Source organism: Falco cherrug, chromosome 5 (assembly GCF_023634085.1).
Source record: "Falco cherrug isolate bFalChe1 chromosome 5, bFalChe1.pri, whole genome shotgun sequence".
In the NCBI taxonomy this organism is placed as follows: Eukaryota; Metazoa; Chordata; class Aves; order Falconiformes; family Falconidae; genus Falco; species Falco cherrug.
The window spans coordinates 21,872,521-21,896,343 of NC_073701.1; the positions used below are offsets into that span (position 1 = coordinate 21,872,521).

Below are 23,823 nucleotides of genomic sequence, written 5' to 3' on the forward strand. Positions count from 1 at the left end.
AAGTGTAAATAAAAATATCCACATATGTAAATGAAATGGTTAAACTACAGTGCCGTAGCAGAGTACACAAGAATCAAGCCCATCAAATTTCAGATTTTGCCATGAGTGGCCATCAGCTAGAGTCACGGCACTGGGCAAACCGCTGTCTGGAGAAAACAGCTGACAGTCTGAACTGTAGAAGTTCGTAACTGCTTGAAATGGGAAAATCCACTAAGTCCAGTGCTGGAGTATATGCCAGTGCTGGTAGGTCAGGGTCCAACGAGAGTTAACCCCATATTGAGAGGATTCACTCATAAACACAAAACTTTCTTTAAAACTTCCCTCTTTCTTGGCCAGTATGTCCTCAAGGGAACTACACAGGGAGTTGCATGAAAAGTCCCGTGTCCCCATTAGGACAACCTGACCTATTGTGCGTGTTCAGCTGCGAGTGAATGGAGAGCGCTGACGAGACTGGGTAACATAACACGTCTGTCTTCTCTCCACTAAAGAAATAAGCTATCAAACTGTCTCTGCCTGCTCTTCCTGGGAGAAGCACGGTGAATGAAACACATGAGAATTTTTCATTTACCACTAAGCTTTTGGATTCCTTCAAAACTGCTCTAGCATCTACCTCATAAATGAGGAAAATTAATTGAAAATTGCTCTCAGCACACAGAGCCTGACACTGGGGGAGTATTGTCTCTCCGTGCTATAGTGATTTGATTGGGGCTGCTGTCAGATGTTATATATGTTATGTTCAACTCAGCACTGAAAAACAGTCTCTGCCATTTGCCCTGTTCTCACAGACGAGGAAGCTCAATCCATTGTTCCTGATTTGTTTTCAGTTGTTTCAGTCTTCATGCTGATAATTTAACAGTCTATAACTTCAATGAGGATAACAAGAATATCTCTTTGGAATAATGCAGAGCAAAGGCACATGAAAGGATAATTAATTCTAGTTTCATAGTACTGGGTGCATCCTGATTTATCTGTTGCACCAGTCATTTACTCTGTAAAGTTCAGTAGTAATTTTGCAGTTTGTATGGGCCTGCTCCAATGTCCCATAAATTGAAAACATCCTCTTGACTTCAGCGGGCTTTGGATTCAGTTTTATCACAATTCACATCTTAGGATCTCAGAGTGTTTTGTAATTACACCTGAATAAATCTTCGCCATGTGTCACCCTCCTCCATGTAGCAATTCACTTTCTCCAGAGGGCAGGGTAGAATTTGGAGGCAGAGAACAAGAGGGAAATGCGAAGTGGCCATAGCACCTCGCTGAGGGAGAGCAGCCTGTCTGGCGGGGGCATGTGTGAAACTGGAGCCTGCCTACTCACACCCCCTTGTGAGGGACCTGCACTTTCTTTTAGGACTATAAAAGACTGTGTTGATTTAAAAAGAAAAAAAAAAATCTGAGCTATGCTTATTCTTACCCTTATTCCATTTGGGTATGGTGTGCATGTAATACACCTTAGAAAGAGAGCTTCTTTTTTAATGCAGATACAGCAACATTTTGAAGTGTCACGGATACTCTATTTTGAGGGAACATTAGGAGCAGTGTTACAACAAAATTATTACCATTTCCTGCAGCTTGTACAATGTGTGAATATGCCTGAAAAGAGGGAGCAAAATAATTTGTACAGCTGTTATGAAAACTAGTTAGGAATAAGTTTCAGTTTGCAATAAAGACAAAAAGGAAAGGACCAGAAGTTTAAAGAAATAAGAACGTTTAAGCATTTTTATTTTCAAAAGAGATTTGGGGTCTTAGGGTGGAAATCCCATTGACTGTCTCATTTGTGTTGGCTTTGCTTTTGTTTTCAGACTGAGAAGGAGGGATGTTCCAGACATCCAAGGTTCACTTTCCTCAATTGCATCAAAAAACCATACACCCTCCAAGTCTTAAAGGCATGGAAAAACAGTCATAAGCCTGTCATGTTTTTTCAGATCCCACAAATCCACAAATACTTTGTGAGTTACAGATCCTTGAAATAGGTTTCTGTTAGACCAGGTAGGCTGGCGATGCCTTGTTGTACATACATTTCTGGCATGTATCATAGTCTTGTGGTTGTGAATCTGAAAGTTCGTACAGTCCCCCCAGGGAGTTTCCAAGATTATCTATTCAGTTATTTCCAGTAGCTGTTTGTTTGTTTATTTTAATTTGGGATTAACTCAATTCCTTCCTTTCCCATTCTTCTTATAGTTCAGAATGATCTGTATCATAAGTGTGTTCCCAGTCCTTAGTTTGTTCATTCTAGGGGTTAAGTCATCCGTGTCACGTTTTAAGAGTTTCAGTCCTTCTCAGTTTTTTCTTTTGTCTCCATACAGCTGCACCAGCCACAAGCATCGCCTGATTGAGACCATTCAAGCCCCCTTTTTTAAATTCAACAGCAGTCCGGGTGCCTCTGCCCTTTGGAGTGGTGAATTCTGCTGGCTGACACCACTCCAGAGGAAGAAGAAATTCTTCTCTTGGCCAAGTACTTGCTTATTCTTTTTAACACAGGCTTGTGTAAAGAGGAAGGACTGACATTATTTTTGTTATTATTTTGCCTGATTTGGCAGGATAAAGAGACTTTTCTCAGTACAGAGCCCTGGCCGTGCTAGGCTGTATACATATATATGTGAGGACAAATCCCAGCCTTGAAAATCTCACCCTTTTAGAAACTGAAACCACAGAAGAAAATGTTGCTATAAACAAACAGGGTGATTATCATTGTGTGTAAGCTGGATTTCTTCCTTCAGTTCATTGAAAAGCAGCTCTGCGAAGGGTCAGGAGGGAAGGCAGTGCAGGTTTCTTCTGCTTTCAGTGGTGGTCGGGTACAGAGGCAGGGACAGGCCATGCTGCAGCATGGGAGCCTTTCTGCTGATGTGCCTGTCACCTGCAGCCTGACATGATGGCTTTTCCCCATCCTGTACCCCTTCCCCTCATCATCCCCTTGTGTCTCTCCTATAGGGTCACAGAGGGAGGGATCATCCCCAGTGCTGCCTGGCTGCATAGCGGGATGGGGTGAAGTCACCTCTGCAAGTCTCACATCCATGGTGTGCCTGTGATGGGTGTATCAAGGTCGGGGTCTGTCAGTCTTGAAGATCACACCTCTGTTTTTTGGACCCCTGGCACCAGAGGGGTCAAATGCCTGGCATCTTACTGTCACTAGAAAGGACAAAAATGCTTTTGACCCATCACTGTGTCAGTGGGTGATGATGAGTGCACTTATAAAGGAGTGGGAAAAGTGATGGGGCATCACAATAAAGATGAAAGGAAGAAAGGGGGAGAAGGGGAGCACTGGTAGAGAGGGTTTTACATGCAAAGCCTTGTTGTCACTCAAGGGGTAACACACAAGCCAAGACATTTTTAGTCTAATTAAAATCATAACACGCTAACTAATATACACCACACAGTTAATTAGTAGTAGTACAGTTACAGTGCACAAATATTCAGTCCAAATTATCTAATTAATATAAAATAAGTCCTATTAATAAAATGATTAAAAATTGTTATACAGGGAAACCAGACTGGCACACCCACCCCTCATTCTGCTGTGTTATATTTCTTTCCACTGCCTCTGTGTGTCCTGGGAGCAATGGCATGAGTCTTCCCTACAAACAAAGCAAGTAGCGGGTTTGCAGCAAGGCACCAGTGCCCTGTGTGCCATGGCCCTGGCAGCACCACCAGCCCTGCCCAGCTTACAGCCCAGCACCCCATGTCAGCCCCCCGGGGCCATTGGTCTCTGCCCCAGAGGTGCCAGAGCAGGACTGGTCTCCAGCTCCCCACAGCCCTGCCCTGCCTGGCCATGGGTTCCTGGAACCAGGCCCACACACTGGCCTATATCCTGACCCATCCCCATCCTCATAGCCCTTGCTGGCCACCCTGGGGCCGTGTCTGACCCCAGTTCGTTCACCGCAGGTAAATGGTTTATTGTGCTGAAGTTGCCAATATCATCCTGTGCCTGTAGTTCTCTGGGCTGCAACCTGCATCCCCACTTAGGAGGCTTCTGCTGTCCCACATCGTTATACTAGGGTTACAAATAATTCGTAATACACAGACTGTCAGCTTGTTACTGTTATCTGTATAAAAATTATTATGCCATATGGTTATACCATATGCTTCTGCCATATGATTTTGCTCAGCTCTAGAGCTAAGCAAAAGTTAAGTAAATTAGGCAATAGCCACCTGGACATTAGGAAATTGCTCTTATGTCTAAACAAGCTAGAACACCATTCCGGTCTGGCCAAAACAAGTCCTGACAAAGTCTGACAAGTCCTGAGGTGTTGGCAGGTTAGTACAAAGCCCGTGGACTGTCTGTAACCATGCCTCCTGGCCAGGAGGCTACAGCTTGGCGTACAGGGCTGGGAGGAGGGAGGGACAATTCTGGCGGAGCTGAAGGAGAAGGAAGGTTTGGCAAACAGCCACCCACCTAGGCAAAACATCCCTCGCCTGGAGGTGCCCTGATGCCCAAGAGACATAGGGGTGGAGCATACTGTGGGATCTTCTCTTTCCTGGTATTGTTCCTTCAGTTACAGCTGAAAAAAACTGAACCAGCTGGTGGTAGGATGGCCACTACAGGGATGGTGCTCTCAGAGACCCCTCCACCATACAGGTCTGGTGAGAAGCAGTGACCTTCAGCTGGGAGTTTTGCCACTTGTTCAGTACTTCCCGAGATGTGCGTCACACAGCTGGTGATGCACCCACCTTCTACCTCAGTGAGAGACAGGGTGCCAAACAGTATGAACTTTCATAAGCCCTTGGGTTAAAACCCACATCTTTGCACTGTTTCTCCCTGGAATTACATGCATATGGTGGATGTCCTCTGAAATCTTGCAATCCCTCTTTACCAGACAGGATTATTTTGGAGTTCAAAAGGTCTTTCAGACCACTGGAAGGACATCTGTCAGTACTGTCTGACAACATGCTAAAGCTTTGCTTATTTATTAAAAGGGGAATTATTTGTTTCTGAATACAGCTAGTGGTGCAAAATGGCATTTAGGTGAATCAATTTTAAATTAAAAATGCCTTACACAGTGGAGGAAGGAGAATGGCACACAAGGACAGCGACATGCAACTGTACAAGTTGCTTCTCAATTTGTAGGTATATATGCAGTATGTCCCATAGTGTTTGGGATATTTTGCTGAGTTAGAGTGTGGAGTCATTGTCCTCAACTTCTTCAATTTATTTAAAGCTGTCTCAGAAGAAGAAACATCCTTTAGGAAGTTCATAGGTCTTTGAGGCAAGATCTTAAGCAAAGGTGATGAAATCAGGAGTGATCTATGGGGTAAATGTATAAGGCAATTAAAATAGAATATCAATGCAGGCTTCCATAGTAAAGGTTCCAGAGCTGCTTTAAAAGTGTTCATTGACTGGCACATCACTTATATTCTGTTCTCTCCATATCTCACCTATTGCTTTGCAGTGACTTCTGTGGTGTGCACAGAGATTGGGCAAAATTCAGCCCGAGTAATTGAACCCTGCCTTTCTAAAGCATGTTTTTGTTTGGTTGTATTTATGTTCTCACTTTGCCTTATACTATTGTGTAGTGTGCTAGTAAACTGTTAAGAAGCCATTACAGTCCATCCAATGAGCTTGGTGGAGTTAAATGATTTTTCTAGGCAGATTTTTATTCAATATGTGACAGTAGCCATTAGACTGCTTGCTCAGTGTTGGTCTGCATCAGAGGGCCTTCAACCATAGTTCTGTGCACTCCAGGAGGGCTGCGTAAGGTCTGCTGTGGTAGGTGGCTTCTTCTTGTGCCTGCATATCTAAGCAAAGAGTTGTGACCACCTCAGGATGAAATCCACCACTGGCTGACTAATGGTCAAAATAAAGGTAGGGTTTAATCTCCCTTTTAATTATTATTAGCCTTCCCTAACCATACTTGTTCTAAGCTCAGGGAAGGTCCTCTCTGATTTGGTAGTATGTGTGCTTGAAATGCTGATATGCCTTAAGGCAAAATCATAGCTTCAGGTAATGCAGCTGTATACTTGCCACATCTGTCATAGGCTTAAGTAATTATGAACTTGGACATTACATATGTTTATCTGAAAACTGTATGGAAATGAAACTATCTCATGGGCATCTTCCTTTGGAAAGAAGAAGCTTGTTGAGTCTAGTTGTGTTTGTGACTATATAGACAGACTTTCCATCATGCCATAACCTTCTCAGTTGTAACTCCCAGAACTGCACCTGTGACTGTGTGCGAAATCAGATTCAGAGACATTGTCCCATTTTTGTACAAGGCACTGTAACGGTCAGAGCATCACGCTGGGGGCTTGGGTTCCTGGGTCCCACCATAGCCCTGCTTCCGTGGGCACTGGATGCAACTTCCTAGCGTGATGGAGCCTCTTCAGCTTTGCCATGTGGTGTGACCAGAAATAATGAGTCATGTACTTCACAAAAAACTCATGAGAGTCACCTAGAATGTGTTTGAAACTACACATGTACACACACACACAGAGTTATTTTATATGCATTTATTGCTATTTTAATTTCTGATCTCCTAGGGTCAGATGGTACAATATTTAAAATTCTATGATTTCAGGCTTTAATAAAAACACAACTTATCCAAGTTTCAGGATATAACTGTGAGGTTTTCCAGCGTTAGGTGAGCTTTGGCTGCTCCTTCTGTAAAATGAAGCTTGTCTCTCCAGTTACATTAATGGTAGTAGATAATTTTGAGGTCTGTGGCAAGAGCTATGTAACCAAAAATTGTCATCACCATTATTAATTACTTCCCTTAGCTAATGAAGTAATGATGCAATCAGACCTAAACAAGTATGTGCTGAAATGATGGGGATTTTTCCCCACTATGCAAATGCACAATTTCAGATGACCTACATGTTCTCTAAACAGGTCAGACAGCTCAACTGGGCCCCTCTGTGCTTAAAAGCAGGAACTGGGACTACTGGTTTCAAAATAAAAATTTGGTACAATTAACAATAAAAATGCAGTTTACAAAGTAATCCTGGCCAATCTAGTGATTATAGTATTGTGGTAATGATATTTGACATAGATTTCTTAAAAGCTTGCTATAGTCTTGTGATGCACCGAATCCTCGCCATTTATTATTAGAAGAAAGCCTCTCCTGCTGGCATTTTTGCTAGGAAACATGAAATCTACAGCCCCCAAACCCCAATAAAAATGTCAGCATCTTTTTTATCAACACCTTGTGATTATTAAAGAAATGCTTTGATTTTAGATGCTTGACTCAAGAATTCTGAAGGCTTGGGATGAGCCATATGGTTAAGATTGTTTCCCTTCCTCCACCAAAAAAGTATAGTTCAAAATCCTAGAAGAAAAAAGAAAAACCAGAAATTCTTATAATTTCTGGCAAAACAGATTAAAATATTTTTTCAGTTATGTATCTTTCTGCCTGCCTGCCCTCTTTCTTTTCTCATGAATATGAGTTATAAGGAAAATGAAATATCTGAGGTTTAATGCTCTACCTCTCTCCCAATAAACATACAATGTAATAAAAAACATCTGTCGTGCTTTCCTATGAAGAACAGAGTGTAGATATAAAAAGATTGATTGTCTGTGTCTTATTTCATTTTTGTCTCCATAAGATAGGAATATGAAGGCATCACAATGCTTAACAACATTTGAGTTTGCTTTGTAACCCGCAATTTATTTGCTTAAATTCAATTAGAGTCTCATCCATCAACCACAGTGTAGCTCCTGAGAGGGGACAGATCAAAATCTAGTAATCACGGATGTGCTGAGCTTTGCCCACATGATGTCAGTTGTTCCCGTATGGCTTTTCTTATATCTCAGGTTTCTTTCAGGACAGGGTCCTTGACTTCCAAATCCAAGTGTCAGCCAATCTCAGTGCAGAGACTGAATAATGAACAAAGTAAGGATTTGGGTCTGATTCCAAAATAAATGGCAACACTCCCTGTGGCTCCAGTGGGGAAAGGTTACTCTGTGTTACTTCACTAGCTGATTGTGACCCACATAGGATTGTGCAGAAAGAACTGCCAGATATTTCATTATGTCACAGAGCCCTTGACTTACTGGAAGGCTTTCTATCATCACACATTCAACTTTAACCCTAGCCATAAATTTACGTGGCTTGTAATTGATGCATTAGTAACTGGAGTGGCTGGATAGCGAATTTGTAAGTCATCAATGATGGCAGCTTTAGACTGAAGAGTTTTGGGCTCACGATAAACAGCTGGCTCATTTATCCTAGTCAACTTACTCAAACAATCTCCCTCAGGGATGTAACAATAATTAGGAACAAAGAATAAGAATCTGATACCCCTTGGCAGCTAGGCTAAGGGTCAAATAGGGAAGATGTGTGTTTACTGATGCAAGATCCAAACTAAGCAAAACAGAGACCAGAACATCCAGGAGGTGTAACTCCATGTTCTCTGACATAGGAGTGCAGGCACAACAAGGAGCATTTTTTTAAGATGCCGAACTTCTCTACCGTACAGGGTAGTCCCTCATATAATTTGTACAAAGTGATTCATGATGGCTCTTTGAGGCACTCTTATCCATCACAGTTGCTGTGAGTCTCCGTGGAGTTCAGTACTGTGACCGCACTCTGACAGACACCTTGTTCTCGCCTGATATATTCTCTGCTGTATCCTTGAGCTCTTCAGAAGAATCATTTCTTGGGTGGAAATGAGGCTTCTGGGAGTCCTTTCTGCTCTTTGGCTCTGTACCTGGGGTAAGGGGTATGGGTCAGCCAGGAGCAGTCCAGATGTTTTCCCTCTGGTTCAGAGCTGAGTCTGGCGTTTGGTTTCTGTGAGGAGGTTACAGACACGCAGGTTTCCTCCTTCCTTTTCACACTTAGATTGTGGGTAGCTCTCTGGTCTGCTTTACTTCGTTTGCCTGAACCAACCCTCCCTAGAAAGTTTATTAAAGAACATGCAAGTAGCTTCTGTAATTTTGTAATAATCAACTAAGCACAAGTTCTCCAATAAAGGCATTGACTAACTACTTCTTAATGTTCCAAAGCCTATGGCAGGAAATGAGGTCTTTTAATAATTTTTTTTTTATATTCCATTTTTGGGCATAGGGGATGATGACACAAAACCAAACACATTAGAGAGTTTGCCCAGTGCTAATTTTTGCATAGAAGACCCTAGGTTCCTAACTAATTTAGAAGTTTATGGAATGTCCACAACATTATTAGACCAAATCTGTCTCACCAGTTTTGAGGCCATTATGTTGTTCATAGCTTTACTCAAATAATATATCTGAACTTAGAACAATTACATTCACTTAGTTTCTACTGAAAATGGTCTAAAAATATGTATATATTTATAGCATGAAGGATTTAAGCAGAATATTTTAAAACCAGACACACCCCAAAGAAGCTCCCAATCTATGTACAAATGACTTTGGGACTGGAAGAATCTCTATACTTATTCTTCAGATCCGCAGGCCTGCATTGTTTTCTAGATAGAACCGTGTTTAGCCTTTATGCAAAATGTTTTATGTAATTTTACCTAAGCAGCAAAAGAGTACTTCCCATATTTGGGATTTCTTTTTTCTTTTTCACAGCATAAAGAATGGAAGATAGCCAGTCTCTTTTGTTTCTCTCATTTTCTGTGGATTCCTCTGGATTAACCTCACATTTTTATGATCCTAAATGAGGAACAATTCTGCTGTTTCTCACTGTAGCTGCATGTGCCTTAAAATCACGAGAAGAATCAGGCTTGCTTTGTATATTTTTCTCCTGAAAACTCTATGGATACAGTAGTGTCTGTTTTCAATGAGAGTGGAAATTCCAGTATCAAGCAGTTAATCTCAAATCCCCAGGCTTGCTGTAGCCAATACTGTACAAATTGAACACTTGCTCATCTATTTTCAATGCATCCTCAACAACGGCTGAGCCCCATGAACCTGCAGGATGGTTCCCCGCACCATGCCTTCCATCCTGTGTACACCTGCAAAGGAGATTGCAACTGGCTCGGGCCATGGCGTTTGGCTGAATTCTGTGCAGGAGGGGGTGTGTGTGCCAGCAAACAGACTCTGCTGGGTCTGCCAGACAGTTGTGTAAGTCATTTGTTGTGTGTAAGTCATTCTGCAGGTTCCCAGCACGGAAAGTATCTTTAGGTTATTCTACAACAGAAGGAAATTTTTTGGCATATTTTGTCTTTTCCCCAAACAGAAAAATAATGATGAAATCTCTTCTTCATCCCCTGTGTTAAAAAGTTCTGGTTTCCTATCTGCAGTGATATTAGCCTCATCATCATATCAAATAATCTTATAAATGTCCATACCTACTGTACACATTCTGAAGAAAAGTTGATAAAGCACAGAAATAGAATTTATTCTTCCCCAAATCTTTGTCTCTCCCATTTATTCTTCCATTTGCCCTTTTCTCATCCTCGCGTCCCACTTTCTTTCCACATTCTCCTTTATTATCTCTGTTCCTTTTAAACAGTTTCTTCTAAAAGCAAACAAAAATATCAGCCCACCAGAGTCTCCTGCATTTCTCTTCCGTCCTTTGTGAAAGGGAATTGGAGCAGGGGGTGGGCTTGGGCTTCGATCCAGGAAAGGGGGAAGAGAGGCACTGTTCATCCCTGCCCAGAGCTGAGGCAGTCCCCAACCTTTTCTTTAGTAGCATCTATCATATTCCTTTCCGCCTCTCATGGGGGAAGCATTTTTATGAATACGTTACTATTATTATTTACCTAGGGAGCTGGTGTATGGTGACTGGCATACCATACAAACTGGAAATGTCAGTTTAGATGTCGGTGTTCCTGTAAGCATTCATTCACACAAATGACCTAGGTGACCCCTCCACAATCTGACTCTTTAAGGTTTGAAGGTTTGTTGGAAACAAACTTCCCGTTAACAAGCGTGTGGTATCTGTGCATTTCATTGCTTTTTTAGGTACATCAAAGTGGACTCGGCGCTCCCCTCCCCCCATTATTTCACAAGATTTCTTTGTGCTTTCCTGTTTTGTGGCGGACCCTCTGGACCAGAAAAAGCAGCAGAGATGGAACCATTAGCAGAAGATGCGGTGTGACAAGAGGCTTTGTCAGCCCAGAGACAGGAAGGAACTGTTTTTCCTTTTCTCTGGTTTGTTTGTGGGTTTTTTTGGGTTTTGTTTTGTTTTGTTTTGTTTTGTTTTTTTTAAGCAGGGTGAAGGTGAACTCCTAAGCAATCATGGAGTGAGGCCCCACCTCTCCCAGCCTGGTCTGTGTGCTCGGGTTACTCTCCTGCCCGGTTGAGGGGAGCCTGCAGTGAGGCTGATGCCTGCCCACTGCCTGCGGCCTCAGCTCCCAGCCTCCCGGCCAGCCTGGCGAAATCAGTCTGCACAGCTCAGACCTTGTTCTCCCGAAGATTTGCTGCAAAACAAGGGTGGGATAGCACCACCTGAGAAGAGATTCAGCAACCGAACCGCTGCAAACAGTAGCTGGGCAGTATCATCCCTTCTTCTTTACAAAGCGTTAGGGGAAATCTGTGTCCTTCCAGAGAAGCCGTCAGGGGCACGGCTCTGGCAGTGATGCCTCTGACTTCACCTGCCTCTGCAAACGAGTCACGGAGTGTTATAAAAAGCAAGGACCTGCCAAGTCCCATTTCTTGGAACTGAGTGGAAATTTCAGCAAGCAGCTGCTCTTTCATTAGTTTATACTTTTCCTCTGCGGGTCTCTCGAAGAGGGCCTGCAGTCACAGAAACTTGGTAGCATAAAGGACCTGTTGGTATGTTTGGGGAACTGTGGCTCAGTCCTGGAATGCCTTTGTGTTTGGTCTAGATCTGATTTTGTTCTTTGTGAGGAATCCTGGTGAAGCCTGGAGGGAGACTTGGGAACATAATTAAGCAGGTTTGTAAAGTCTTTCAGGATTGGCAATGCAATCCTATCAAAAATCGGGAACGGAACCTCAAAGTCAGATGAGCTATGTACTACCTGAAGGGGGGTGGGGGGTGTGTGTCTTCTCATCTGTCCGATGCTGTTGAAAGACTGATGTTTTCTAGCTTTCCTCTGGAGTCACAAAAGACAAAAACTGATTTGAAAGTGAAAGCAGTGAAAGCAGTGAAAACTGACATTCTCAGGGAACACGGTAGTTTTAGGAGTGGAAGTGGCCCAATGCAGATATCTGACCGTTGCAACAGGACTTTGGCTACCTGTAAGCATGCCAGCAGTGTGTGTGTGCTTGGGGCTGTTCCCCTGTGCCCGAGTGAGAGCCACGTGTAAGTTGTCAGGGAAAGGAGGAATGCGGTGCCAGATGGAAACAACATAAACAGCTGGGAGATTTCAGCTGGGATTTCGAGTGAGGACGGGGGACTTTTGTTCTCGTAGCCCGCTCATTCCAAAGGTGGTTTAGATACATCTGCTTCTTCGGGGAATTTTGCTTTGGAGTCTTGGTAGGTTTTGTGTGTGGCTTCCCCCGACCGCCCCCCCCCCCCCCTTCTTTTTTTTTCTGATGAAGGCTTACGATTCCATTAAACAACTCCCCTATTTCAGCCCAGCTCCGGGGAGCTGCTCGCAGTACCTTTGCCTTTTGTGAGCGCCCTGTAAACCGCGCCAGGGAGCGGGCGGCGAGGCGGGGCGGCCCGGCAGCGGGCACAGCCCGCATGGCGCCGGGGGCAACGGGGGCTCCGGGGCGCTCCCCGCTGTCCCGCCGCGGGCCCGCCCCGGCCGCGGGCTGGGGCTGGGGCCGGGGCGGGGCGGCGGGCCGGCAGAGGGAGCTGCGCTCCGCTCCGCCGCTGCTCCCGGTGACCGGCGCCCTGCCCGCGCCTCTCCGACACTTTGTTGGCGGCGCGGAGCGGCGACCCCGCGCCCGCCCTGCCCGGAGCCCGGCGGCGGCGGGGAGCCCCGGGGCCCCGCGCGGAGCCCTGCGGCCGCCACCCCCCCCCCCCCGCCCTGCGCCGGAGCTGCGCGGCGCGCCCGCGGCAGGAGGACGCCCGGGAAGGTAAGGGGCTGCCGGGCGGGGTTTCCCCCGGTCGCCGACCCCCCATTTTGTTCCGCGACCCTCAAAGCCGCCCGGGCAACCGCCCGGCTTGGTAACGTGGCGAGCTGCGGGGCACGAACCCCAGCCTCCCGGCGGGGCGGGCGCTGCCGCCGCCCTCCGCCCGGGCAGGGGCCGCTGGAAAACTCCCTGCCGGGCCCCCGGCTGCGCCCGGCGCTCCCGCGGCGGCCGGGGACGGCGCCCGCTGCCGCAGCCTTTCCCTGCGCCCCGGCTTTACACAGGGGCAGCTCGCCGTGCGTGCACGCCCGTGTGTGAGTGTAGGTGCACGTATCTTCTGCTCGCCCCCCCCGCGGTAAGGCGAGCCGCCGCCGCCACACCTGCTCGCACCGTGCCCGCCGGGCTCCCCACCGGCAGCGCGGCGCGGCCCCGGGGGCGGCCCGCTGAGCGTCCCTGCCGCTGCCCAGCGTCCCTGCCTGTGCCTTCGGCCGCATCCTCCTCCTCCCCCCCCCCCCACCTTCTACCAGGTGACTTAGCTTGCTGTCCTTATTGTGGTTTTTCTTTCCCCGGTGGTGAAGCTAGCTTTTCCAATGGCTGTATTGCTGGGAGCTGGCAAAGGGCCGCTGTCAGGTGGGACAATCCTGTTGCGTGCCCGGGTTTTTTCGGTGCTCTGACCTGCTGTATTCCATCTCCTCGACTGCTCAGCCCTTTCCATCTATCTGCTAACTTTCCCAGGTGTTCTTCCTCTCTCTGCCCCCCTGCCCCCTCTCATCCCCATGACACGCGCTCCCTTCTGCATCACACCACTGTGTGAAGGATGACCTGGGCGCACGGTGGAAAAGAGGTTTGTGGTATTTTGCAGCATGATCTAAGGTGCCCCTGTCCCGTCCCCCCCCTCCCCCCCAAGCTCAGCAGGTCCGCATAGTATCCATGTGAAGCAAGGCATTGCAGCTTCCACTAAATCAGTTTCAAGCCAGCTAGGAGTGGGCAACAGAAGGGTGGAGCAAGTTTTTCCGAAGGATGTTGTTTGCGAACCAACCCTCCCACTCAAAAACTGTGCCTTGCCTTGGCCGGTGGGTTTTGTACCCTGCAGAGTTATAGACGTGCAGCAGTATGACCTTTGGTGGAGTCTGCTTTGTTTACTTAAAATGAAGTACTGAAGATAAAAGTATTACTGCTCTGCGTTGTGTCTGATGAAATATTAACCAAATGATGGATCTCGCGTGTCTTTCTGGTATAGATCGTGTTTTCATTGTGCCTCTCCTTCATCATCAAAATATGGTCCTCCTCCCTTCCTTTTGGCCATCTTCTCGTTTATGATTGTGCAATGTCTATATGTCAGCTACAAAAGTTGCTTATGTGGGACAATATAAAAATGACCATTTTCGTTGTTAGCAACTGGAAATACTGAATCAGCATTGTGTGACCGGTCTGCTTTCTGTGGAGTACCCATGGAAATGCTGCAGCCCTTGCCCTCTGAGAAGTGGTCCTCCCCGAGGCCAGGCTTCAAATGGGTTGGTGGTTTGCTCTCGGTGAGCGGTGGGGACTGTGAGGAGCTTACAGGCTTTCCAGGGTGTAAGGGAGACGCAGCATATCTCGTGTTGATTCACAGTGAGCGTAGCATTATTTGCATACGGGTACTGTCAGGTAATGAGATACTGTGCTCAAGGCTCTATGGAAGCAGGTCGGAGCTGCTGCTTGCTTTTACTGGGGGAGACTGGAAATGTAAGTGGCTTTGGAGTTTAATTGTTCAACTAGCTTTTATCATCAGATACTCATAATGGTTGCGGTATGGTGTTATGCCTTCTGGTAGCTCAGAATGAATATTTCTGATTGCGTGTAATTTTGAAAGCAGCCGAAGTATCCCATTAGACTTAATTGGAGGTAGGTAACACCCCACAAGCAACAACACCCAATAGTGATTAGGTGCTGGGTTATATATAGGAATAATAGAGAGGACAGGATTGATCTAAAGATACTTACTTCTGCTGTGAAATGCACAGATGGAAAAAAAATACAGAAGGTTTCCACTTGGTGACAACTGAATTCATAAAATATGATTGATTTTCTTTTTGTCCATAGTCTAGCTGTAAATGGCAAATCAGTCACATTAATTGCTGCATTTTTTTCCCCTGCAGGTGAAAGCTTATTAAAATCTAAATATCTGAAGTCAAATAATTGGTGCCCTAAGGGTCAAAGTAGATTAAGTATATAAGAACTTTCACTTCAGCTAATACAGTGAGATAACAGAAGACTTCAATCCACACAATGAAAACTGCGCCAATAAACTGCTTACTAACTTTGATTTCAGTGTCTAGCACTTGTTGCTTTTATACTTTTAATTACAATTCCTGCATCACACTGTCTTCTCAAATGGTGAATGGTCAAAGGTACAAGATTTTCTTCAAGACACAGCTTTCAGCTGTAACAGACAGAAAAATGGAGCCCTTTGGTCTGTGACCCCTCCAGACTCTTCTCTCTCTGCTGCGGGGCTGGTGGCCAGAAAGAAAAGACATTTAACACCACAGAGCTGTGTTGCTTATGGTACAGTGTGTGTGGCCCAAACCCATCATCTCTGTTCAAAGAGAATTGGAAAGGTACTTTGCTTGCGTGTATGTTTTCCACATGTGGACAGGTCTGTTTCTCGTGTGTCGTTTGAAACCAGGTTTTCTTCTTGCTTCTTTACTTAACAGCATCTGAATCTGTGTCCCCTTTGTCCATAGGGATTCGGAGTTTTCATCATTCTAGTCCTGAGCTGGGTTCCCAAGGAGGCTAATCAACATCATGCTTAGATGGCTTTGAATTCATTTTGAAGCCACAGTATTTGTTTTGTGGTACAGGGAGCAGCATGATGGCTGAGATAAAGTTTTAGCAGGTATTGTGTAAATATGGCCTTACTATGAGGAAAAAAATGTAAGTCACCAAAAATACCATTGGTAACTAAACTAATAGTGTAGTTTATATATATTTAATTTTCACACTGAAAAGAAAAAAAGAAAAAAAAAAAGGACTAAGAGGCAAATTTCTGGTTTTCAGTGCTAGTTCTCTAGTTTTTTCCGGTATTAAATGCTTTGTGTTACAGAAACCAGAATTCGTGCTTTCAGAGAGGAATGTAACTGCTGCTGTTTTATCTCAACTACAGAGTTAGATTCTGATTCATCCATTAATTTATTCATCCAACACATCAAATTTATCATAGGTTTATACAGATCTTGATTTCACCCCGATACCTAGGAATTTCAGTTTCCCACCCTAGATCTCATTTTGCCGGGAACTTCAGCTGTTACTGCAGTCCTGAGTGACTACTGGGTTTCTCCATGTTGTGCCCTTAAACGAACTTAGTTATAATTTGAAGTTTCATCTAAGTCGGTGAGGCTATTTGGTGTCTGTGTGTAGAAAAACATTTGCGTAACTGTTTACAAAACAGAGCTCTTCGTTCACTGAAATGGAAAGGTAAGACAAGGTGTCTTTTTTTGTGTTTTTGCTCGGCGATCCTACGTAATTCTCTTTGCTGCCTGGTGAGGTTAGTCACAGCCTTCTTGGAAAGGTCATGATGATGTGGGAAGAAGCAACCTTCGCATCTGTTTTGTGGGGAGGGATTTTTTTGGTGTTTGTTTTTAATTGTGTCACGGACACTGGGGAGATAAAAAATGAATCAGTTACAAATGGAAATGTTGTTAGCATTAGCTTTTGGGGGCCCTGTTTTCATTTTGAGCTGTGACCATGAGACCACAATCAGTAACACGTGCCTTTGATTTTATTCTGTAATGTCAGTTTTAGTAAAATCTTTAAATATTGGCCAACTCAGGGCCTTGAATGCTACTAGTTGAACGCTTCCAGTCCTTTCTTCCTTTCCTCTCTATGCCAGTGTCTCAGTAATTAAAGTTACTCATGCTGTGAATCTCCACAGGATTAAGATCTGAAGTGGCAATAGCAAATTACAAATTACTTTCTTTGCATTTATTACCTTTTGTCTCTTTCTGAATAGACTTCAGCAACCTTATGCATTCTGGATAGACAAAGATAGCAGATGTCTCTGGCTTCAAAGATGCAGGGTTAGTATTTTCCGTGGAATTTTGTACATCTCTCCTTATATTAACCGTTTCTGTGGGGTTTTCTGTTGTGTCGCTTTCTAATGCATAACACGCATCTTCATTACTGATCAAGTGACAGGGGATTTATGGTCAAAGCTTCACTCAAGCTGGCATTTGGACCAACCATGGGAACTGCTGTGTTCTCTGTAAAACTACAGAGGAGAAAAACAATGCTGCAGGAATCCCAACCTGTATAAAACTCTGGGTTGTGAAATGATGAATCCCTTGTCCTCTAATACTGTGAAACCTTTGAGTATTTCATCATTTAGAATAAACCTCACTGTTTTCAAAATGGTATCTGTTGAGTGAGAGTAAGTGTTACAGATGCTCGGTAACATCAAGTAGGGCTTTTTGTTTGTTTTTTCTAAGAATGCGATGAGTTTAGGTGAGATAGAGGATTTATCTTTTAATAATCCAGAATTCTACCGCTTATGGATTTTCTGGATTTTATAGATTACCACTGCAGGTAAGGGAACATCTGACTTCTTTCAAGCCTTCTATGAGTGTAGAGGAGCTGTAATGAGCTGACTTAATTGTGAAGGTGCTATAGCTAGCTGGTTCTTGGGGCAGGGGGCTGGAATTTGCTGTAGCTGGATGCTTCAGGCTTAACCTAGTGCAAGAGTATCACTGTAAGCCTTAATGTCTATAGCTCAGGAATGTTTGTAACTGGAAAATAAAGGGGTGACTCATGGGAATTTGTTTCTATTTGATTTCTGCTCCTGCATAAAAAAGCATTTTTAAAGATTTGACCCAAGTAGAAAAGCAGGCACTGGGCTTACTGCTTCTCCGGAGCGTCAGTACTCCCTTCTCCTCCCCCTTGCGTTCCAGAAATGGCCTCAAGTGCGAAGAAAAGCTGAAAGTGAGATGCTGGCAGTACCTTTTTGCTGTTTATTAGTATACATCCAGACCCATTAGGAAAGGGAAATTTATATTTAACATACCTCCCAAATCAGCTGCATAAAACTTGATCTAAAAAACATGAAAAACACATGAGATCACAGAAGTCCATTTGCTTTTCAGTACTTGCAGATGCATGGTGAGATACAAGATTATCCCAATTTTATCAGTGTTTAGGTAGAATTTGATGTTAGCTGCTATTTGTTCGATTAATGCTCCTAGTGATTTGTCTTTCACCTGAAAGGTGAACTTTGGTTAATGAGCACTTTCTTTCTGGGGTGGTTGAGAGGGCTTGATGTTAATTCACCCCCCTGAATGCGCCTTTCATGAAGGCTGAGGACTCTGCTCTTTGTACTGATATACTCTTCCTTCCTTAGGTGCCGCTGTTCTTTTTGATTGTTTACACAGTGTGTCTGAGGTGTTGTCTTCTATGTTTCCTGAGTCAAAGATCTCTTTGTTTCCAGCGTAGAATATAATTTGGAGTAATCAGCCTTGAGAAAACTTTCTTTTTCTGATCCATAAGAGGTTTAACACTTGGTGTTTCAGGGAGTTAGGTATCTGGTTGACGCAAGGATTCATTAAGAGTTCAGTGCCTGTAAGAATCCCAGTCTACGTCATAATTTAAAAAAAAAAATATCTTGAATGGGCAGTTCTATAACTCTGAGCGTGTTAATGTGAGACCTTTGTACAAAGAGCGAGACATTCATCTTGCATGTTGAGTTCTTCACTGTAACTGAGTGCATATGACAATGATATAGCAAGGGCTATGCAATGAAATTGAGGTACATCGTAAGGACTTTGTGATATCAACTTGGAATAAAACTCAGCTTGACGATCCTCTGTGCCATTTTAAAAATGGTATGGAAAAGTCAGTCATTTATAGATGTGCCCCTAAAGTAATTTTCAGCTTTGCACACATGTCTTGAGAAACCAATGAATGCATTATACTGCCTTTGCCTGAAGATATAAATACAGACCTATGTTTCACAGTCAGAATTGGGTGTCAGGCTGTGTATTTCAATACATGTTTTTCTTCTTGCACTTCAGTGTCGTCTCAGGCTCACTTTTCCCAGAGCGGTATTACTTATTCTCTTTTCCACTTCTAGAATAATTTATTGCTTTGCAATTCTTCCCATGCTCTGAGAACCTTAGTGTAATGTTTCATCTCCTCTGTTTCCTTCTCTTCGTGTATTTAAGGATGAAGAATCATCCAGGGGTGAGGGCAGAGGGCTGGGAGGTAGGAGGGTGGAGTCGGTTCCTATTTTAGCTGTAAACTTCGTTATGGCTAATAAATCTGGGCTAACTGGTAATTAGCCTCTTAGTGCTATCTCATGTACAGAGGGCAAGACAGAGTGAGGAATCTGGTCTTTGTACCTTAGTGTCCATCTGTGTGACGAATGTCCTACTACTGCTGAGGAACAAACACAGCTTCTCCATTGCTGTCACTGTCTCCCTTCTCATGGCTGCTTCAGTGCTAAAGCACTGCTGCATTTTGAGCCTTACCTTCAGCTTTGGTCTCAGTTTTTCTCCCTGATCAACTTGGCCCCTGGGCGAGCTCTTAATGTTTTCCTTTCTTCTCCACTTGCCTGAGTCGTGTTTCTCCACCACCTTCCATGTTGTGGTCAGTCCTACTCTTGAGTCTTGATGTAAGTTTAGTCTCCTGGGTTTTTTTCTTTCTGTTTATTTATCCCTAAGTTTTACCTACCCTTTTTTTTTTTTCTTCACTCTTCGGTTGCACATAGTGCTCTGTGTCCAGCTTTGCAGAATGCACTTTGTGCTACTGCTTGTGGTAAAGCTTTTTGTTCCAAAATGGCTCTTTTCCCCTTTTTGTGACATCGGTCTTTATTTCAGTGTCTTCTGAAATGCATTTCAAATCCATTGATCTCAGTGGGACATATCCTATGTGAAATTACATGGATAGTCAAATCTTTGTCTCTAAAGGTTTAACACAGTGTATTTTGTCTAGGCAATAATTCTAAGCTCACTTCAAGCAGTTCTAGAACTCAAGACCTGAATAGGAGGTGTTTGAGTGTGTGTAGGCATTTGTTTTCCCTGTGTGAGCGGGGTGTCTAATAGACACACAAAAAGTCAGTCTTACTGTCTTTAATGTCTTACTGAATATGAATGCAAGATATTCTCAGAAGTGCCTTCAATACGGGGTGGCATTTGTTCCTTTCTGCTTAGAATGTACAATTTTTCTCACTTTTTATATTAAAGCTAAATGTTGACATGCAAGAAAAAGAAGTGTTCATATATTTCTTAAATAGTGACAGAGCAGAACATAGCCCCGGCGGAGAAGCAAGCTGCTGTTGAGGCCCAGTTTTGGTGGAGAGCGATGGAAGTTGGGTTTGTGCAGCTTACCAACAGTTTGGCTTTTTCAGAGGGGCTCAGGCTTCCAGGTGGGGGTTTTGGCAGGTGAGAGGGTCCTGCTGGCCTGTGCAGGCCAGCGTGGTGTGCTCCGCCGTGGCGAGAGCTGGATGGAGCAGCTGGCGGCACTGAGCTCATCTTCCCAGGGAAAGTGTTTGCTGACTCTTCTGGAGGGGGTGGACGCACAGAGCATGAGAGTTTATGTCCCATCGGATTCTTTGGGTATTTTAAGCTGTACTTTTAGAACTCTGAGTTGTCCAGAGAGATCTCAGTTCCTTTTTTTAAAATTATCTACAGATCTTGATTTTGGGGACAGCTGTTTTGTCTCTTTGCCTTAGTTTTCCTATTCATAAACAAAAAATGTATCTGTTTCTCAGGAGTGTGTGAGGCTTAATTAGCAAATGTTTGTTTCTACAGCTTTTGAAAATATAAAGCACCCTATAAATGCTAAGTAGTATTATTATTACTATTACTACTACTACTACTACTATTATTATTATTCTTACCACCAGCTGCTTTGTTGTAATTGCAGTAGTAAAAGTTTCAGTGCTGGTGGTTGTGGTATCATTGCTGTAGACAGAGTTTTCATGAACACTGGAGACATTGAGGGTGGTGGTAAAAGTGATGGTGCAGACCATACCAAGGTACAATGTGTGGGAGAGCTGAGCTGAGAGAATCTGTGCTTCCAGCTAGGAAATATTTGTGAAGGTTGTCTTAAAAAAACAAAAACAAACAAAAAAACCCCCCAAAAACCAAAAAACCCCAAAACCCTCTCTTGCAGTATGCCAGCATTTACAAGTCACAGGTGTGTAAGAGAAGGGATCTTTTAGAGATGATTGATAATTGGTAGTATAGGAAAAGAGACGTGGTATAAATCACAATTACCCTTTAGGATTTTTTTTTTTTTAGGTCTACTTTTGTAAAACATCCATGCCTTAATGCTGAGCTATTTTTATTAATGTTCTTGTGCTTATCTCACATAGCCAGCTTGTTAAAAGAGGATATGAGCACTTTTTAAGCCTCTGACTTATAAATTGTGAGAAAGAGAAAGGAAGATTGATTCCAACAGGCTTGAAGGTAGACTCATTTCTCTTCGAGTTAGCAAAATGAGAAAGGGGGGAAAATTAAACTGAAGACTTAGAGGGCCAATCAGTTTTAGCCAGGTAGAAAATCATTAAATTTAGCTTTAATGTACAATTAAATTGTAAAACTTTAACCTGAAAGAAAATAATTGCAGGGGAATTCTGTTTTGGTAAACGGATGATAATATCTCCAAGTCATTTCTGCCTGAAGTAATAAGGGTAAGAAAAAAATAAAGTAATAAGAAAAGAACACTGAGGGGGAACAATTATTTTGCTAACATCTCCTGAGGATCTGAGGGAGTTACTCGGTCACATTATAAGAAGAATATTGTGCTGCTGGAATGTTGGAGAGGATTGATAATAATTGTGCTTTGAAGAAAACTTCTCTGTTCTTTTTACTGTAAACATCTGAGATAAGATGGAAAAAGTTGGAAGAGCACAACACCTTCTGTGAGTTCTTTCGGCATTCTTAACTGCTTGTTGTGAGACCTCAGTTTGAACATTGTTGTTAGGTATTTCTGGTGATTTTTAGAGGGTTCTGGTTTACTAAGTCAGGCTGTCAAACTGCCTATAACAAGTGATCTGTTTCGTAGTGTTTCTTAGTATCTAGTATAATGCTTATTTAAATTGCTAGGGATGTCTCCTGTTGGCTTCTGGATCAGTTCTAATTATGAAGACTTGAATCAGTTAACATGTTAGATCGCATGAATCTGGATCATGGCCGGCATGATTTTCTGGTGGCTGCACTACAAGGGCTTCTAAAATAGAAATGATACAAAGCAGGGAACTGATTCAGTCTTCTATGATTACGTGTAAGCAAATTTTCAGACAACTTTGAACATCATTAAACAGCAGGAAGAAAAGCACCAGCCGCCTTTTTCTTTTTTCTTGGTGGTGTTTTTTTTTGTTTGTGGTTTTTTTTTTTTTTTTTTACTTTTAGAGAAATCCTATTTTAAAAACAGCTATGAAGTGTATAACCACAAAGTCCTTCTGCATAGAAACAAAGCCATTGAAACACACAGAGTTAGATAGCATAACCCTGAAGCTCGTGTGGAGATGTCCTAAGTGCTGGATAGTAGGTTCAGAAAATGTTGCTTTAGCTGCTCAAAATAGTTTCAGTAGCAAAGTGGAAGACAATTCATAGTGTTGTATTAAAGCTGTTCTCTATTGTGTGAGACTGGTGGCACCTCGCTTTGGATGAAAGTCTGGGTTTTCTTGAGGGCTGTGGGGAAAAAGAAACTATTTTGTGTTCCCTACATATAGCAGTACAACAATTTGATAGGAATTCTTTTTTCTGTTATCTTAAACTGTAACATACAGTAGTATAATAGCTGTCTTTTGAAGTACAGAAGATCTGCCTAAGGGGCCATAATTTAAAGCATAATATGAAATACTGTTTTAATAAGGTTTTCTCCTTGCACATTTTAAGTGCAAGGAAATGTGTGTGTTGAAACCTTGTGAGTCCTCCGTTTGCACAAAGTATTTGGCTCATTCTCTAACTGTCAAGGAATTAATGGTGTGCGTCAATGAGATCTTGCATTACTAGACTGTAATTATTTTTATAAGAGATTCTACACTGTATTTGATGGTGCTTTATGAATTATCATAATAAATAAAATGAAATTGCTGTTGTGAAAACATATGAGCAAAGTAATCTGATTCCTGTTGTTCTGTACTCGCTGGCTCACGACATTAAGTGATTTCCAGTGGACTTCCAGGCCATTCATACAAGTTGGTGAGGTTTGCTGTGCTGTATTGTTTTGCTTGTGCTTGTGACAAGCTAAACAATGGTGTAGCAGACAAGAAGCAGCTCCCTAGACAGGGTGAGAGCACCTCTCTCCTGTACTTCCTCCTTTGGCCACGTACTTGAGAAGGGAAGCAGAAAGGCAACGCGTGCATTGGTTCATGTAATGAATTCAGGTCCTCATCTGAACCATGATGGCATGACCTCTGGCAATTATTGTATGGTAACTGGCTTTGAGTTAAATTATTCAGAGGAGTGCCTACAGCAGAGATGTCAGGACAGTGCAGGCATATCCAAACTGATTTTAATTGTACTCTCCCAGTACCAGAAACAGACAACAGTTGCATGGGACACAGTGGACTCCATGCTTCTTGGGTGAGGACAGAAGTCCTTACTTGGGTGAGGACAGGAGCCCTTACTGCCATGGCTAGACTGGGTCCAGTACCCAACATAGGTATGGTGTCTGCACGCTTTTCTGGAGATCTGCATCTAGCTAAAGCAGACTATATAGAAAACAATGCATACTATTTGCTTTTCGGAGTCAGTGGGATGAAATTTCAATTTATCTACCTAAGATTTTTCCCTTTGGTTTATTACAAATACTCGTATGTTCATAGCTCATCCAATTCTTAGCCAGTGACTGGAGGCTTGTTGTAATAGGCACTCCATTTCCAGAGAATTTTATTATTTAAACATTGTGTCTATTTTTAAGTCAGATAATCTATAAAACCTGTTTAAAGCCATGAGGCATCATTACATCATCCAGTTTGACCTCCAGAGTATATGAAGGAGGAGAGTTTC

General features: G+C 43.4%; 1 protein-coding gene across 9 annotated transcripts in view; it reads left to right on the plus strand.

Annotated features, from left to right (window-relative positions):
• The first annotated feature begins 11,733 nt into the window (after positions 1-11,733).
• Positions 11,734-23,823, plus strand: part of EPS8 (epidermal growth factor receptor pathway substrate 8) — a 140,669-nt gene continuing 128,579 nt past the window's right edge. For 4 of the 9 annotated variants that reach the window (XM_055711440.1, XM_055711436.1, XM_055711437.1 and 1 more), the window contains exon 1: positions 12,627-12,844. The gene's annotated coding sequence lies outside the window, so the exon portion shown is untranslated. Of the gene's footprint in view, positions 11,755-12,143; positions 12,297-12,626; positions 12,845-23,823 lie in introns of those variants that run through there. The other 5 variants (XM_055711446.1, XM_055711444.1, XM_055711445.1 and 2 more) reach the window with 3 other exon arrangements.